Source organism: Ciconia boyciana, chromosome 6, assembly GCF_034638445.1.
Source record: "Ciconia boyciana chromosome 6, ASM3463844v1, whole genome shotgun sequence".
In the NCBI taxonomy this organism is placed as follows: Eukaryota; Metazoa; Chordata; class Aves; order Ciconiiformes; family Ciconiidae; genus Ciconia; species Ciconia boyciana.
Window position 1 is genome coordinate 18,555,357 of NC_132939.1, and position 19,663 is coordinate 18,575,019.

Here is a 19,663-nt window from a genome sequence, read left to right on the forward strand (position 1 = left end):
CAATCCTTTCCTATGTGTCATTATTCTTATTCATTGACTCCCATCTCACATAATCCTGTTTACAAATCCTCCTAGCTGACTCTAATCTCCTTAACACATCTTCCTCTCCACAATACGATATACTCTATTTCAGAGAAGTTTAAGAGCTCGCGCAGGTGGAAACCATCAGGAATAGCTCCCTGTTATTCACTCTTCAGAGGCTCTTCAGAGGGGTGTGACAACATAAGAAAATCCTCCCTGGTAAATCAGATCACAGCTTTTGACAGTCAATGTTTAAGACGCATTCAAGCCATAGCTAGAGCTTGGCAGGGAACACTTTCGCTTTCTCATAAAAGTTTTTGAAATTTCAATTGATGTTCCTCTCCACATCAGAAAGAAAGGTGGAAGGAAATATCGAAAATGTTCATAGACCACCAGGCAAAAACCAAAAACAAATCATAACAAAACAAAAATTGGTACAGACAAAAATAATTTTTAAATATTTTATTTGGACCTTTTCCTCTTTGTTTAATCTCTTTTCTAGTAAAAATTAAGTTAAATTTTAAAATGAAATGTTATTTCAATGTAAAAAAAACCCAAACCGCTAATCTTTTTAAAAAAAAAAAAGGAAAATGGTTTTAGAAGACTTGTAACCTTTTTGTAAGCTGGAAAATCTGTTAAAACCATCCCCTTTCCCACAAACAATTTCAGTTTGAATATATTTGCCTTTTGTGGCAGAAAAAAAAAGGTAAAATAAATTTTCCAACCAGCTCTAGCAATGACTTCCTGGTTTTGTAACACTTTTCAAGGTGAGAGATGCATCAAAATAAACTTTTGACCTTGCCCAGCCCCTGAAACCGGTTGGATCTGAGGGTGTTGGTCACCCTAAAGAAACTGGTGGACCCAAGAGTGTTGATGGGGGAAAGAGAGAGGTTCTGAACTGAACCTGCGCCAGCAAGTGACAGGTATCCCTTCTTTCCTGAAGCTGGCTGGTCCTGCTGCAGAACATGCCCATCAACAAGGGGGTGCGGCACAGACCTAGCAGCCAAAAGTGGCCAGCTGACCCTGAGCAAGCATCAAATTCAGCAGGGGCTCAGAGGATGGCAGGGGAGCTAGGAGATGTGGTACTTGCCCTGACACTGGCTGCGGTGTACATTTCCAGCGGCTAAATAATGCTGCTTTCTAGCAACTTCCACCAGCTTTCCAGCGTTTTTTTAAATCCATGCTCAGTTCTCAACAGGACATCTGACGCTTCATAAATTCTAAAAATTTATCTCTTCGGGGCGTAAGGGTTAAGGAAAAGAAAATGGTCAGCAGATAGCGTGCAAGCCAGCGGCAGTGTTGATGTAAGGGGAAGGTTGCCAAATAGCTGCTGAGGGATGGGACAGTGGTGTGGCAGTCATTTCTCCTTCAGCAGAGCTGGCAAACGGAGTCAGAACATATCCAGACTCGCACTTGAGGGCTTCCAGGATTCACTGGCCCTGACATCTTCTGCCAGAAATAGAGGGAGACATTCTGGCAACCACATCCCCGTCGAAAGGCCATTGCTGTACCACCTCAGCTCCGCTGCATGCCTCTCTTTCCACTGCCCTCTCCTCTGCCAGAGACTTATACCCACCTCCTGGCCATTGTTGAGGAGGTATCCACATGCCTTTTCCAACACAACCAAAAGTGGCTGGGATCAAAGCAACAATTAGCAGAAGAAATTTTGAGGCCCATTTTACATGGAAGATCAGATTCTGTGATTGTAGGAGCTCCTTTTGGTGATTAAAAATAATCAGGATTTCAGCATCTGACGTTTCACTTGCACAACTCTTATTTATGCTAGTGGGACTCATAGCCCTATGATAAATGCACAACATATACCTAGTAAAGACTTTTAGGGTGGCTGGTAGAGAGCTCAGTCAACTGCCAACCCCACTGGAGGCAGGATTGCATCTAAGAGAAAGTGTTTAAGAGACACATTTGGCAAAAATGCTGAATTTGCTGGGGTCATTTTGCATGTTGCCTACTCAGTGGAGACCACAATGAAAAACAGGAAAGCTCCCAAACCGCATAAGAACATAAACGCCATATTACATAAGACCAAATGTCCAAGCAGTGCAGTATTTTGGGTCTGACAGTAGCCGGTAGTGGGTATGTAGGGAAGGATGTAAAGAACAGGGCATGGACAGATATTTAGCTTCTAGGAAATAGCAGTATAGAGACCAAGCAGATATGGGAGTCCGTGTCCCTTAGAGATATTGGGACATACTAGGGAACCTTCTCCTACCCTGAAAAAAAAAACCCCAAACAAAATTCACCCAGGGAAATGTGCCCAGTGGCAGTGAAGAAAATGTTATAAACGACTTGGAGCCTGACTCCAGCTAACCACGGGGCAAGACATTTCATCTAGCCTGTGCCTCAGTTCCCACCATGAGATAGAGATGTTGCATCATCATGGGATGGAGACAATAAAACCATGTCATGACTGAAAAGTCCTGAGGTGCAAGGGATGAGGACCAGATGGCACAACTCCGGATGGGTAGGCTGTATGGGTGTCCCCTTTCAGTCACTTTCCCTTCAGCGTCTGGATTTTAGTCCCAGTGACGTGGAAGCATTGCAAAGACATTGTTCATTACACAAATAACTCGCAATTGCCATCCATTGTACATTATTTCCTCTCCCTTACTCACTATTTCTTCTTTTTAAGACAGATAAAAACTGCTGCCCTTGTCCAGGCAAGAGAAGGACACAAGACTTTCAGCATTCAGTCAAAATGAGTGAGTCATGTTTGTACTCAAGTCGTTATTAATCTGGGGCTGAAACTCATCTGGAGGAATGATTTGACCTAGCATTGCACAGTGGGTAAATTTAGGATGTTCCTCAAAGCACCTGAGCACATAAAGGGAAAAGACATCTAATAAATGGTTCCCCATAAACATTTCACCCAGCTGTAATATCAAATGTGATTAAGTAATACAAAAGCCTGAGCTCTCCCTACCCAGCTCATTGCTTAGTGGGTAACAAGAGTTAGGTGTGCTGCAGGTGGGAAAAGAGGATTTTTCATCCTCCCAGCCCTGACTCAACAAAACCAGGGAATAGGGCTTATACTAGCATCTTACACTTAAGCATCTTACACTTAAGCATCATACCCATGGCATATGGAGTGAGTGCCAAACCCTGCCCAAATTGCTTACAAGCTGAATAAGTAAGAGAGGCAAAGGGAGCAGTGTTGCCAAGTGAAGAGCTGAGGCACACACAGGGGGTTCAGTGCTTTGAGCAAAGTCCAAGGGAGATTTGACAGTCCTGCACCCAGTCCCTCACCACCACAATGGGAGCACTGACCACAAGTGCCCTGCCAGCTGCCTGGTCCTCTGCAGCCATCTACCAAGAACATCTCTGTGGGTGCTGCTGGGTCTACAGACCCCTGCTAGCCCTTTCTCCCCATGGGAAAGCATCATGACTAAAAAAATATATTGATTTGCTCTTGGTGGGGGAAGTTGAGATGTAAACACCTTGCTGATAGATGGGGAGGGATCGCAAGGCCTGAAGAGCCAAACTGTTCTCTAAACCTCAACCAATTTGCATCTCTGCTGGATCCTTTTTCCCAAAAGTAAAAGGGGCACTAGATTAAATTCATCCAGGTATTAGAGGAATCTCAGCTGTGCTATAGATAAAACCAAGCATCGCTTTCTGGTTTTAGGTGGATTATTCTAAGTACTCATAAACCAGCATGCCTCAGCATCCTAAAATGCATCCTCTCTCCTGAGCATGCCAAGGTTAGCAAGCTAACTTTGTGGTGACTGTGCAGGGGAGGAGCAGAGCCAAGACCCCCTAAAAACAACCAGACAATAGTTTCTCTGTCTGAAACTACTGCACTCAAGATCTGAACTTGTGCCTTTGTTGAAGATGCTGTGGACAATGTCAGTGTATTTGGCTCAACAGAGATGAATTAGAAGAAGTCTGAATAGGAATAGGTATAGGTATAGATAAGGTCAGACAGTCTAGCAAGGTCTTCCTGGCTTTAAAGCCTATGAACTTATAGGAAGCAGGTATGAAGAAACTTAAGAGAACACAGTGCTTCCTGTTCCATCTCTCTTGATGGGATATGCTCAGACAGAGACAATATTAGTCTGTACTGGATGCTTTCCTGTGCCTTGTTTCTTGAATTTTCCCTGAGACTCAGTCTGTATGAGCATATATAGCAGCAATTCTGGAAGAGGGCAGAGTTAAGGTTATTTTGACAGTGTAGTATAAACCTTTATATTTCCTACTTTTCAGAAGTTTAAATTTGCATTAATTTTTCATATCCTGCTGAGGATTAATCCTCTATGCATTCTGGAACAATACAAGACACCATTAGGCAACGTTAACTTTGTGCTGAACTTTTTGGCGTAAGATGCTGTATGCTCTAATCTATTTGCAAATCAAAATCCAATGCTTTGCACACTTCAGTGAAAAGCCAGAGGCAGCCTGCCCCACTAGAAAGGTCACCAGATTAGGACTCGAGGGAACTCTTCGAAGTTCTGCCACTGATTTACTGCTCAATCTTGGCCAAGTCATCTCTTTTCTTTGTGCCTCTAGTTTTCCTCCCATTCTTTGTTTTCTATTCAGGCTGCAAGTTCTCTAGGGCAGGAGCAGCCCTCTCGTTACGTGCTGGTCCTGTGCCTCACACAGCAGGCCCCCCCCCCCCCCAGCTGGAGTACAGCTACTAGATGCTACTGCAACACAAAGAATTCAGAGCCTTAACAGTTTAAAAGAGTTTGGCTTTCACTCCCAGGTTCTTCAGTCTCTTTCACTTGCTTCCTTAGCTTAAAGCTTTTCAGAAGAAGTACCAGCCACCGAGTAAGTTCCCAGTCAAAGGGTTAAAATAACCAACTCCATTAGATAAAAAGGAGAAAGGTGTAAGAGGAACTCAGATCATATGGCAAACTAGGTACTAGTTAATCAATAGCACTCAAAGGTGAAGGCCGTATGGAGGAGCCAGGAATCATTGCACAAGTTAAGCAAAGTTTAGCGAACAGCAAGCCTGATAAAGCAAAGCTTTAACTATTTTCTGTGAAAAGTTCCACCTTTCCTCTAACCTGGCTCTGGAACAGGGACCACATGCACCAATCTTCTCTGTGACTGACTCATGCACTAAAAGGTTCAGTGGAAGTTTTGAGATCAACCCATGGACAATACCACTTTATTGCCCTGACAGTTCATATACTACATGTTAGTATAATTCTCCTATTCACTGGACTCTCAATCCAAACTCTTCTGGTAAAAGGGCTTGTGGGCAGTTTACTTTCTGTCCAATGACTTCATTGCAAAGGATTTTTCTCCTCTGTTGAGCTTGCCATGTGCAAGCTTTCCTTCCTCTTGTTTCCCTCCTCTTGTTTCCCAGTTTCTGGAAATAATTTGTGGTTTGGAAATTGAAGTGCCCTTGTAGGCTTCAAAGAGCTTAAAGCCTGCCATACCAGATCAGTTCATTGGATTTGGATCCATTTAATCTACTGTCCTCTTTCCAGCCATGACCAATACCTGGTACTTCAAAAGACAACACAACTTCATAGTAGCAACAGCTTCAGCTTTAGACAGACTCCCTGCTCAGAATGGGTGAGGAGCTGCTAAAGCATCCTTCCCACTTCCACCCTGAAATGCCCCAGATTTTCTGGGAGGGTTCCTCAAGGAATCAACTAAAGGGCAGAGACCCCTCCACAAGAATAAAGAGACTTAAGGGGGACAAAGTACATCGACACATATCAAAAGAGAGCTTCCCAAAACATAGCACAACAAACACAGCTCAACCCCTTCCAGGACTGGCTTGGCTTGCTTCCCCTGTTCAAAGAAGTTGGCAAGCAAATCTTTATTGTAAGAGACAGAACAGAAGCCGTAGGGGAGGTACTGAAATCTGGAGATAATTCACAAAATCCTGGCCTGTGGTGTAGAAGGAAGCTAGTGTTATGTATCTATCATTTGTACTTCTTTTGTTATTGCTGCTAGATTTAAACAGATATAAGCAACGTGTTGATGATCACATCTCGTTTTCAGCTAACATCTTTCCTGGCTGCTTTTAAATTAATGGGAAGCAAGTATAAGCTAGGGCAGACATTTTTTGGCTTACTCATTCATGTCAAGGTGGTCTTGTGCTTCACAGGTATTCTACATACTGCAGCAGGATTATTTGTTCAATAAAGTACAATTTAGTATTACAAAAATACCAGATTAGGTCTCTTAAAAGTCTGCCATTTTCCCCAAAGAGCACCACCACCATTCTGCAGGCCTGGTGACTCCATACGCTCATGCCTTGTCTTTTCCCCATGGCCAACCAGGAGTGGCAAAGCCGCATAGTTGGACTTTGCTCTCTCTCTGGAGACTTGGCAGAGAACCATCAGGCAGACCACCTGCATTCACCTCAATCTGAGACAGGCTTGCATTCCTGCCTGGAATGGGTGCACGTAACCAAGGGCACCACTCTTGGGGTGAGGGAAACTTCAACCAGAGGACATCTGCCAAAGGAGATGGTGGCATGTGTGGTGTTACATTGCCACCTTGTGGAGAGCTCCCACTGGAGATGAATGAAGAAAGATGGCCGACTAACGAGTTGCGGGCCATTGCATGCCACAAGAACGTCTCCCACTGTTGTGTGCCCATGGCTGGCTAAGCACTTGTGCCCTTGCTGTGACCGAATGGGCCACTACACATTGCTGTTATTTCTCCTCCAAGTGGTGAAGCACAGGAGCTCCATGCAAGGCCTGGAGGTCCTACGCATGGGCAACATCAACCCATTGCTTTAGTGCCTGGATTTGCAGACTGGGTATTAAATTTGAGTACAGATGCAGCCAATGTGAAACAGGAGTCTGGTCCCAGGTCAGCCTTCAGGAGGTAGGAGTCTGTGTTATCACAGTTGCCATTAGCTCTTGCAGTGCTGCTATCCACAAAAGAAGAGCATAGCTAAGCTCTGTGAATCCAGGCCTCCACAAGCTCAAGGAGAGAATGAAGGAAAATGTTATTTCCTTTTGTTAAGTGCAGAAGAAGCCTCTGGTGGCAATGCTTTTTATATTAGTGGTGTCCCTAGAGAGGTTCAAATATACAAACCCACAGCATGCTTCTCCTGTTTGTGTGATGGAGTACTGCGTTGACAGACTGGAATAGAATTACTGACAAGTGCTACCATGTGGACCCTTACAGTGATGCCATGTATTGATTTCCATCTGGTGATGATGTGCACTTTTGTGATTGCATTGACACTACTCTCTCTCTTAAGAATCTGCAGACTGAGTTTTTGGAGTGAAAAGGATTAGCATTATTTATTATTTATTCAGTACTAGAGGAGGTCTGTGACTTTACGGCCCTTTACAATTACAAAGAGAAAAAAAGGGCAAAAAGAGAAATCACAGGTCGCTGCCCCAAGGCCCTTAGCAAGAGAAATTAAAGATGACAGAGCAAGGCAGGCAAACCCTGAGAAGATGGGAAGATGGGTTCCAAGAGGACCAACATATGAAAAGTGTGACACACGGATAACTCCTTATTGCCTGTGCATCATGTTGGAGAGCAGTAATGGCTTGGGAGGAGGTAAAATACATCCAGCACTGATTAGACGGAGCAAGCTGTCCTCCCAGGTTGTCCACTGCCAAACCAGTCCTCCACTGAATATCTGGAAGTAAATAAGCAAATCCCTCAGATTTGGGGAACGTGGCAGATCACACTTAAAAGTATCTGAAGTGCCGGCTGGCTGAAGTTTTCAAGACCTTGAGAGAGGAACAGTCTTTGATTTCAAGGAAATCTGATACCTCCTCAAAGAAGGGGTCACATTCTTTGAAATGCAAGATATGGACAACTATGGAGATACTGGCCAACAGCAACAGGACATGAATACCAACATCTCCTGATGGGAATAAAGGCAGTAAATTTGAGCTCCAGAGGTTTGTGATGGGACTTTTGCTAAACCCCAGTTGCCAGTAAATTCACTGTCTCTTAGAAATAGACCTACAGAGATGTGAAATTGTCCTGGTACTCAAGAGAAGCACAGACTGTTACCTTTCTTTGGACAAAGGTCTATATCTTGATAAAGGCAATGGCACTAGCAGAGTATATTTGTTTTTCTCCAAGGCATATAATTTGATATCTCATGAGATCTTTGTTAAGAAACAAATACTTTGCACTGTGTGGAAATAGTAAGGCATGCATTAGACTTACAACATGTGTTTCAATGACAACTTTCAACACATAGTTATTAACGGGGAGCCATTATAATGAATTAGACCATTATTAGTGAGATGCTTTAGAAAACTGGTTGTTAGTGCAATAAGGTTTAGCATTTTCAGCAATAATCTAGATAATACAAAATCTGCAATAGTGGGATTTGCAGATAGTGTATAAATTCCTGAGATAGTAAAGAAGAAAGAGGACAGGCTGGATTAGGGGGGTACAAGAATTACCTGCTTAAATTACCACAATTCAATATGCACATTTTACTAAAGGCAAGTGAAACGTATCACACCTGGCAATGAAGGCTGAGATTCAACCCCACTCATCTCCTGCCCCTAACAGAGGCATCTAAACTAAGAGCCTAGTTGGCCTCAGCTTCCTCTACAGTCAATGAAGAAAAGATGGCACCTCCAGAGGGGAAAATCTGGCTGAAGTTTGAAGGGATGAAGCCAAGGCCCTACATTCAGGGTGAAAACCTCTATCTTGTAAAGCTGTGCAAAAGAACATCAAAATTAACCACCTCAGCATGAGATCTCAGTGCAGTGTTTGATGACTAATACGATACTCAGGTGTATAAAAAAGGGATTATTGAGTAGAAACAGCGAAGTGGTTTTGTCCCTGCGTTCGTCACTATTAAAATCATTAGAAGAATGACATCTTCAGTCTTGCCATCCCCAATTCAGGAAGGATACAGACATCTTAAAGAGTTCAAACTAAAGCCACAAAAATGATCTTGCAAGAGAAAACAAGTCTTGCAATGTGATGAGTATAAGTCTTTAATGTACTGAGATTAGTCAAAACGTGACTTGATATTTTTATATGTAGGTAAAGACACCTTACATACCTTTCAGATCTTTCAGCCCAGAGACATAAAAAGATTCAGGAGAATTAAGGCTAATGTTAGACAAATGCAACTGTGAAGCAGGATATAATTTCCTCGCTGTGCAGGTAGTTTAATATTAGAGATGTAATGAAATCACAAACCATTTGGTGTTTGTCAGATGCAAATGGACATTTTAGCACTTTGACACATATGATTACATGGGAGTACTTAGGTTTAAGAGCATGTGCTTGGACAGTTATTGCAGAGCAGCTGATGCATGGTAACTCATCATTTTAAGGTAACCTGTTCTTGGATCAATATACTTCATAGAACATTCACACCGTAGCAGCTCCTACAAAAAATTCTGCAGCCTAACTATACCTGAGGAGAAAAATACAGAGGCTCACCACAGTCTATTTTTACCTAGGGATCAAACAAAAAGAAGCCTACATTAGAAATAATAGCATATTAGGAAAAGCAAAATAACCACGCTGCACTTCTTTATATCAAAGCAGTAAAAGTCACTTATGGAGGGTGGACAGCTCCATTACTCTAGGCTTAGTCTTCTGCACCGCAGGAGCTCCATGCTCTCCTGAAAAACCCTCCTGGGCTGCCAAACTTTGATTTATGATCTTAGATACCCTCATAAACACTAAAATAATGTCTGCCTGAAGAAGCAGCTCTGAGGGATGGGAACTCTCCTTTGTATGAACCAATGGTCTGGCAAAACCTAAAGGCATTAATGTCAACGGCAGTTGGTGCATCCTTACCATTACCCCAGCAAGAAATGCCAGTTTTACACACTTCCCTCTGTTCCTAGCCTGCTTCTTAAGCCTCCCAAGCCCTACAAGCCCTTCCTATTCTCTTTCTCCATGGCTGAGCCTCCAGCTTTTTCCGGATAATCTCTACAAAATAGTTCCACATTCACTACACATAAATCTGTGCGACTCTACAAGTCCATCACGCAGGGACAACATAAAATAAATGGAATTGAATACCAAGATGACACAGAGGAGATTGTACTTGAGCGTATTATTAAGTTCCATATTTAATTCATTACACTTCTCCTCCTTTTTTTTTTTCCCTTCCCCCCCCTTCAATTTATATGGAGCTGCAACACATTTTCCAGCCTGCTGTGCTGGAACGCTGCAGTGTCAAGGGACTCTGCGGTTAAATGTAAGACCTTGTTGTCATATTGTGCACTGGGCCTTTGTCCTCAGGAAACCGACAGCTCCAAGTTAGATAACAACTGGTAAATCATCATCTTTGCTAAGCATTTGCAAAGGCAGGTAGGGGGGCAGGAAGGAGGTTTCTTTAGAGCGGGAAAAGAAATAAACCTCTCTCCTAAGGGATTAAGAACTTCTCTGACCACCCATCTTTGAAGTCTCCTCCTAAATCTTTGTCTTTCCTGATACTGCTATTTCTTGACCTGCTTTTCGAGTTGGATATCTGTCTGGGTGCTCTCAGCAGGGTGTGAAGGACAGAGGAGATGTGGATCAAAAAGAGGAAAAGATGCCTTTTCTGGTGGGGGAAAAGAAATTTTAAAAAATCCAGAAGCCAATTTAATTTTGTACTTCAGCAATGATCATTCATTTTTCTTTAAGGGTTAAACTTGCCTGGAAAGCCCATGGGAGAAAGCCTACACTGGTTGGTTGCAGGGACCAGATAAGATGACTTAATACAACATGTTTTCTTTTCCAGCCCTGATTCCCATGATTTTGTAATAAGCCAGCCTTAAATCAGCTAGTGAAATTTCCCTTCCCTATTCTCTAACTCTTCTCTAAATTCACCCTCGCACCTCTGGAGTGACCCAAAGTTTTACATCCTCCCCCAATAAGCAGAGAAAGCTGCTGACTTCTTCCCCCTGCCTATGAGTCAGTGCTGTGCTCTTCACACCTCTGCTTCAGCCCTGAGCAGTTTCTACCTCAACCCAGCTGAGGTTCCACTTGAGCACTGGTAACTCTTTTTTCTTATTTTTGTTCATCTGTGTATGAAGTAATACAGTCCCATGGTGGCATGTTGATGCATGTAGAAGAGCAAAACAAAATACTTAATCCTAGCCAGATAAAAGAAAGAAAAAAAACAACTACCCTGAGTTCCTTCACACTCTTGCTTGGTAAATTTTTCTTCTGAAGCCAGCTGTTTGACAGATGGCTTTAAAAGTGAAGTTGTGTTCACTACTTTTAGATAGGCTGAGGGTCTCATTCTGTTTGTTCTTTTTTAGTTTGGAAAACTGCAGTGACAACTGAATGGGAGTCACTGCTCTCCAGGTTCACTACTTCACTGTACAGCAAAAAAACCCACACCAGTGGCATAGGTTGTACTCAGGATACAGCAGTCTGGATCTGGAAGCAGATTAGGATGGGGAGGAGAGGTAAGTCCAAACAGGGCTTTTTAATTGCATTTCCTGCTCTTGAAATGTCCACAGGTTTGACTTTCAGATGGTAGGAGCTCAGTGAGAACAAAGATTTCTGTCACCTTAAAAAATGATGTTATCCTCTGAGATCAGTGGGTTTTTTCTTTTTCAATATCTCCGATTTTTTTTTTTCAGTGGAGAAGAGAGAATTGCTAAATCTCCAAACATTTTGCAAGCCAGCAAATTCTAGTTAGATCAGTTGCAATACTTTATTTCAATAATGCCAGGACGTTCTACTTTGTTCTTGGGACTTAATCTCACCAGGGTCCCAGACACTGTCAGTCTCTGTTCTCTGCCCCTTCCATTACTTCCACACACTTGGGTCAGGCTCCTCACCCTCTTCATAGCTTCCTCCCATTCCTGCATGTCCTCCTAACAGCTGTATTTCTTGCAGAAACTCCAAACAGCCATCTCCCTCCACACCTTCCCTTGGCCACCTCCTCCTCAACAGATCTGCACAATTTTGGTTGAAGGAACAATTAACCCTAACCATTCATAATACCACCAACAGCTACCTGCTCTTTTGTGCTCTTGGAGGCTGCCCTGCTTCCCACCCCAGTGTCTGTGGTTCACCTGATTAGATCACTAGCTACTCAAGGCAGGAATATCAGATTCTTATGTATGCTCAACACATCAAAAAAGCAAAGTGCTGGCCCTGGGGTAAGGATCCATTAGATTCATATTTCTACTGAGCACGGTAAGGTGAACCATCACTTGGGTAACAGTAAAACAAGGGGACTGAGAAGAGAGAAGGATGATGCAATTTAGCTCTTGTGATAAGGAGAGAAGGTGACCATATTACTGGCTTTGGCTTCTGTCTTCGTTCAACCTGCCATTCAGTCCTGAAAAAGCACCTTTCTGAATCTGATGCACCTTCCCCCCCCCCTTTCTAGGCAAGGGCTGTCTATTAGTTTGCGCTTGCACGTCATCTGTCCTACCCGAAATGCAGTTCTGAGCCGGTAAATGTCAGTGTAGTACTAGCGCTCATCATAGAGACGGGAGGGACAGAGAGCAGGAGAGGGAACAAAGATGGCACAGATAGCGTGTGTCTGTGGGATGAAGAATAGACAAGGGTAGAGAAGAGAGAAAAAAAAGCAGAACAGAAAAGCGATGGTGGAAAATTCTCTCAGGACAGCCTGAACGGGTCTGTTTGCACAGTGTCATACAGGGACGGATAAGTGTCGCTGTATGGCCAGCCAACAGCAATTGCTATCCACCAAATAAAGATGACAGCTGGTATGATGGAAGAATATGGATCTGACATCTCTTGGGCTTTCTCTACTCACAAGGCTTTTTAAATTGCAAGATATGTCTTATTTATTGGCCACTGGAATCAAGAAGACACTGAAGTGAGCCACCACACACCCACACATTTTCATTATATTTCCACACTCTATTTCCAAAGCGCTCTCATAACTATGTGGAGAGATACTACAAATCACTTCAAGAATATTATATGACGGTGAAAGAGTTACAACACAAGACCTGTTTCTAAATGGTATTTATCACACCTAAACTCATCCTCAGTTCTAATAAACAATGTATTTTCTTGCTTGCATGCTCTTACAGATGCACATCGGTGCATCTTGTTTATCCTTTAATTGACCCACGTACAGTTCACTGGATGAAAGTGTATCACAAAGCAATACAAACGTTACACAGGATCAGCCGTGCTTAAAAGCTTTGTGAAAGAAGTGTATTTTGCAGGAAGTACTTGAAAGATGAGATAAAGGTTGTTTAGCATGCAAGGGATTTGCTCCAAAGCCCACTGAAGCTAGTGGAATGACTTTGGTTGATTCCAATGGTCTTTGGATCAGAACCAAGGAGGGAAGAACTAGTGCCAGACAGAGGGCAACATAAAAAGCGGCACAAAAAGAAAATTCAAATTAAAAATTGTATACAGTGGGAGAAGTCCTAGCCATACTGCAAATTGTTAAAAGGTACTGTTATGGATCTATTGCTCAAACGGACCCCAGTGGTGAAAGGTGCTAGATCCAAACCTTCTCCCTTACCGTGATTCATACACTGATACTACAAGTCATAGCATGTTCCTCAACCAGGAGATAAGGAACCATGACTCATAAGAAGAACAATAATCTCCTGCATCTATGAGATGGTGTCTCTGCTGAGATAGCCAATGTGTGCCAGCTGTTGTGTTTTTCATCTGTCCCACTATACTGGCATACATATTTAATACAGACCACTGCCATCAGATGCCAACAGCTGTAGCTAATAGGCCTACGGTTGTTTCTGATGAAGTGCTTTTCAGATCAGAGTATGCCAATCCATCAAGCCCAAGACTTTTGATGGGGGGAGAGAGTTCAACGAACTCCCTCCAGTTTTAAATTCCACTTTTGTTTTTACAATTAAACCACTGGTAATAGAAGTTGTCAATATTGAAATCAAATGTTTTAGCTGATGCTAGAGGAAAAAAATTCAGAACCTGAGTTTTCATTTTGCAAAAATTTCTGAAATTCTGGCTGTTGGCCCAAGTTTTAAACCCAGGTTCGGTTAAAAAAAAAATAAATCCTGAAAATGTTCACAGGATAGGAAAGCCGTTTCCTGCCAACTCTATATTGGCTTACAGTTCTGACGCATGCAAGCTGGATTTGAATTAGCAGATTAGGCCCAGATCCAAAAAGGGACCTAGGCACTTAAAGTGGGACTGAGGTATGCAAGTCCCAGACAAAGGTCCTCAGTCCCTGGAAACCACAGAGTTTTCAAAATTAATAATTCTGCTTTGGAGCATGCCCCAAAGCACCTCAGCCTTGACAAGCAGCTCTACGCCCACCTCCCCTCTTCACCTCCAGCCAGACCTTCCCAGGCTCCCCTGGAGCATGCCCGCCAATGCTAGGACCCTTCAAACATGCAACAGCAACTCCATTTTCTTCCAAAACACAAACAGAGGAAGAGGTGGTACCACCTTATCGTACAATAGCTCGGTGCTTGGAGCACACACCCAGGCAGAGCTGGTTTCCCTCTCCTGCTTGCCTGTGAGGACTCAGCCCCATGCCACAGAGGGTGCCCTGGCTGGAGCCCTCCCTCTCCTTCCCCCCGTACTTCAGTCCCATGCAAAAAAGATGTTCCTGGCCCTGGTTTCCCCTGCTGTTTTGTTTAAATACCTGATCTCATTGTTTTCAACATGTGAATATATAAAGCACCGTCAGAGGGAAAACAGACCCAAAAGCCATATGCTTTCTCTTCAGGAGAGGCTTTTCGATTTAAGACATCCTTCTGCCCTCAGCATTGCTTTTTGCCTGTCTTGGGCATCTACACAATCAGCATCGGCCTTTCTGTTTCCTACCTTTCCCCACATTTTGTAAGAGGGACTCAGGCCCCCAGCATAGAGGGTCAGGATGAGGCTCTTTGGGTCTCAACCCTTGCACCCTATGACAGACATGGGGTCGGTTCAGCTCTCCATCACTTTTGCTGGCTGGCAACCCTGGGAAGAGGACACAGCCTGCTGCCAGGCCTTGGAGGCGTGCAGCCCCACTGTGCTGTTATTCCTGCCTGTGCATATACAGAGCAGGGAATTAGGCTTCCTTGTTTACATCTCCTCTTTTCTTTTTATCTTCCCCACCCCCTCCTTTTTTTCCCCCCCTTCTTAGTAAAGAATGTTTTTAAAAACAAGTGTCTGCATTTGAGCTGCTGTGAACTCTAATTTCCTTGGAGAAATGTTTGTGCTCTTTAACTTAAAGAATTTCCGAAACATATAGAAAAGGAATTTCATAAACTGCTCATTGAAAAACATTCCATACATTCCCCGCTCATCCAGAGACACCCGTGTGTGGTCTCCGACAAGGTCAGGTTTGGGGCTACGTAACGGGGACAAAGATTCCAGCGCTCGGAAAACAACAGATACCGCAGACCATGGGATGGGGGGGAAAGGGCCTCGTGACTCCCGTTGCTGGAGGCTGGGAGACCACCGGAAAGGCGACAGACAGTAAACACTGTGCGTTATCCCAGGGAGGAAAATCCCAGCGAGAACCTCCTGCATATCTGTTGAGAGAGTGACATCAGGCTCTGCAGTGCTAAGGAATGGAGAAGGGCGGGGAGGGGGGAGAAGAAGAAGGGGGCGGGGCGGGGGAGAGGAAAACAGGGTTTCCCACTTATTATTTCATCCAAGAAAGGTGAAGACATTGAAGGAGGTCCTTTAGAGGCAGATTGGAGGCCTATTGCAAATGATGGGCAGCCAGACAGGGAGATGATTAGGGACGGATGCTGGGGTGGGAAGAGCACCCTGGTTTTATGTTGCCTCCTCGCTGTTTTGAAATCAGGGAGGCGCATTTGCCAGCCCTGCCATCCCTCAGGGCACTCTGAAGCTCTAGGAATGAGCGCTCTGCACATCTTCAGTTTACAGTGTTTGCAGAAACCATAACGTTATTTCCAAACCAAGTACTCTGAAACATGCCAAAGGCACCATTCCTAATCCACTACGATGGACATGACTCACGGCAGGTCTTAAAACAAAATTATCCAAAGTGAGGAAAAAAAAGCATCAGAGAAATAGTCTCTTGGAGAAAGTCCTTCTCTAGTACCTGATGAAATGTCACAAGATGTGTTTTATTACACAATTTTCCACTAAAGTCTACATGCTAGAATTGATTTCTGAGTTTAGATCAGCTGGAGACATGACAACTCACAGGAGATGTTCTGAGAAAGTCACGTATATCAATAAGCCTGAACTGGAAACTTGTGGAAATTGGAAAGCAAGTCCACACCAGGACCATCATTCATATTGCCCTGCTTATCTTGTATCACTATGCACGTTAGCATGGATTATATATGACCAGTAGCACTGTAAAGTGCAATTGTTTCAATTTGGTGGGGTATTGCTATTTTTTAGAGCTCATTAATGACCACACCAACTGTGGGGCTCACTCAATGCAATCAGGATCCAAACCTTTTCACCTGCTCCTCACATCACTCGTATAATTAAGCAAATCTTTCATCCTCAGCAGTCATCAGTACATTAGAGAGACTTGAACCTAGGCTACGCATTCTTGCTTGGACTGAGCTCCATTCATGAGTGGGGAAAAAAAATAACCTTCGGCTGGAGATGTCAAATCTTTAGTCACCTTTACAAAAGTATCACATTGCAATAAACTGACAAACAATAGCCTTTCTAGATTTCTGTAGCAAACCATAAGGAATGAAAAATGGCTGACAACGAATATGCACTCATAATATTACAGTCACTAAACCCTTTAAATCTGGGATCCTGAGTCAGGAGAAGAGAAGTGCAAGGAATAATTACAAATACCCAACTTCATCTTGTGCATCACCTTGAATAGATGAAATGGCTGGCACGAATAAAGCTCTGCTAGCAAGGCACAATGGATTGCCCTCACTGCTGCTGCTGAAGGTTGTCTCTGCTCTCCTGTTTGTTCTCTCCTAGCTCTTTATAAATTCAGTCCAGCTATTAACAATATCCATTAGCTTCTCCAGAAGATTATCTCAGCTTTAGTGACTGGAATGCAGGGATTAGAAAAAAACCCGTTTGGTTTTGTTTTTAAGAAAAGTATATGTTGATTTAAACTGATGGCTTTTAACATCTGTTGTGCAAGTCTTTGTGGTAATAACCCTCAGAGATTGTTGGAGAGAGAGATCATTTAGTAGGTAATAAACATCAGTGATTTCATTAATAAAATATTCTAGCATAGACATTACAAACAGGAAGAAGCAAGGCTTCCACCTGCTTAATAATTGCATTGCTGAGGCTAAAACTGCAGCTGCTGTTGGCAGGGCAGGAGATGCCCTGGTACCTCTCACCCCAACTGCAAGCATGGCTACATCAAGGCATGTGCAGTGGAAGAAGAGCTGCATCCAGGGCCCATCGGGAAGCTTCTGACTATCACCATATGAGCACTGATTTCGAAATGCCTTACCAATAAGGGGTTGTCCTTAGTTCCTGACATTGCTGTAACCCAGCTGACAACACTTTCTTGGAGCACTGGATGCCTGTTAGCTGGAAAACGGTGACACAAATTGAGCAGGGAGTATGGGAAGCTGTTTTGCCAGCTGATGGGTCACCCAAGTGGGTCCAAAGAACCGCAGTTCCTGGCAGAAGAGTTTAAAACCTTCTGTAGCAATCTTTTTGTCTTCCTCCATGGGGAGAGGTTTTGAATGCAGTTTCCAGCCAAAACAAAATTTCTTCTGGAATTCTTTTTATTGATCATCTGTGTGAGTGTGGAGGGGGGACCCTTGACAGACGAGCTTTTTAAACAACAACAACAAAGTTGAAAACTTCAAAGGCAAAATGATAATGGGGTAGGGGAAAGAAGTTATTTTGTAGATGGGGCTATCTTGCAGCCTTTCAGAGAGCCAGACAGACCAAGTGATGGGGAAATGCCCTAGCCCATATGAGGGTCCAGGTCCCCCAGCCACCCAGGGCACATTCTGGTGCCCATTCACATCAGGTGTCCTTTCCCTGCAACACCAAGGATCAGGGCATGAAGGAGGAGTGCTGTGCATTTGGATCCCAACCCATCACAGGACCTGGGACCCATCAGTTTAGGCACAGCCAAAGAGGAGCAGTATGTTTTCTCCCTCTTCTCCCCTTTATCTCCTGGTCAGCAGGAGCAAAAGAGCTGGTTAACCTACTCCTATCCTACCTGAGATACTTATCCTATCTCAAGCAGTCCAAGGGAATGTTCAATCCCTTTTTTGTACCCTGCTCTCTCCTCAGCGAGAAGGAAGGGGGCTTTGGGGTGCCTTTCTCCAGCCTTGGCACTGCCCCAGAGGTCAGCCCTGCACATGCAGCGCCAGGGAAGGCTCTACACACCGGGGAGAAGCACCGAGCTCAACGTTCCCCTGGAAAAAGCACATGAAGAGAGCATGGTTTGGGCCAGAGCATGCTGAATCAAAAGCATCTGAAAGGTTGTCCTCCTCTGTGGCTTTGCGGTGAGCGTAAACATAACAGCTCGGGAAACCCTTTCTGAGCTGTGCTGAAGGATCCCTTTGAGACTTCCTGCAGCATTTTCCTCACTGGCAGCTGGCTGAGAGGATCCTGCTTGCTGCTGCCCTCCTCCCCCCCCCCCCCGAAAACGTTGCTTTCTGGTTTTTGGGGGCAGGGGTTCCATCTCTCCTCAGTGACCAGGACGTAACCCAGGCTCCCCTACAAACCTATGGTTGTGCAGAGGAAAGAGCTGCTCAGGTCTGCAGGAAGAAAGATCACCTGCCTTGCCTGCACCTGCGGTCTCTCCAGCTCTGGTGTCCAGCCAGAAGGACAGAAGACACTGATCTTTGCTAGAAAAAAAGAGCATTACCTAACGTTAATGAAAACAAGTTAGCATGGGTGAGACCAAGTAAATGCCTTGGGAAGACAGGACAGCTGACACATTTTCAGATGAGCTAACAGGCCAGCCCAAAGACAGTATTTTCTTGACCTGGAAAATTAGGCAAAAAATACAATTTCTATGACTTCCCTGGAATTACACCTCTTGTTTGTTTTTACTGGTTACTTAGCACAAGTTCAGCATGTACCATCCCATTTTCTCCCAGTGAAGACAAAGCCAGATCTTGCCATCAAGGCTACAGCTAGGGAGGGGATGAGAAAGAAAGAGAGAGACGGATCACTCATTTTCTTTGTTTAATAAGATCTGACAAACTGTCAGTTGTCCCAGCCATTAAGGAAACTCTTACCCAACATGTTTCATGCACTGGGTCTGTGACCTTTTTGTCACACAGTTTTCAGAAAGAACATGCTGTCCCTTGACTCAGAGATGGGTGTATTGAGGCTGTATCTAAACTGCATGGCAGACTCATGCCATGATGTAGCCTGAGGTCATGGTGACCACAGACATCCAGGACAGAGGACATGGCTAGAGTAGGACCAGCCCATGTGCACAGGTTTCCTGCCCATGTCTACTAAGATGTGTGGAGAAGACGGTGCATGGCCTGACTCAAAGTCAGGAAACTGAGGCGCAGTCCCAAATCCACTAGTTAAGATAGATCTTATCTGGATACATCATTTACATGCAGCAGCTTCTCAAGGACCACTCATGAACTAACCTCCCCGCCTGTCCTAGCCAAGTTCTGGGCATCCCAGGTGGCCCCACAGAGTGACCATGGCCCTACTGTGATATTTTCCACTTCCTGTGAACAGGCAGCTTTAACATATATTGACTAGCAGAAATATTCTTTATCCATGAAAGCCAGACCCATTTGAGGCTAGACTCAGTGTTATCCATACAGCTGTCAATAATTTTTCACAGGTTTTATCAGGTTTTCTGAGCTGGACGAATGACTCCTGAAGGTTTTTGGGA

General features: G+C 44.0%; 1 protein-coding gene across 11 annotated transcripts in view; it reads right to left on the minus strand.

The window, feature by feature from the left end:
• LOC140653512 (uncharacterized) overlaps window positions 1-19,663 on the minus strand; it is a 215,730-nt gene that overhangs the window by 74,763 nt on the left and 121,304 nt on the right. Inside the window, exon 3 of one of the 11 annotated variants that reach the window (XR_012043145.1) lies at window positions 7,268-7,603. The exons of the other annotated variants lie outside the window; for them this stretch is intronic. The gene's annotated coding sequence lies outside the window, so the exon portion shown is untranslated. Of the gene's footprint in view, window positions 1-7,267; window positions 7,604-19,663 lie in introns of those variants that run through there. 11 annotated transcript variants of the gene reach the window in all.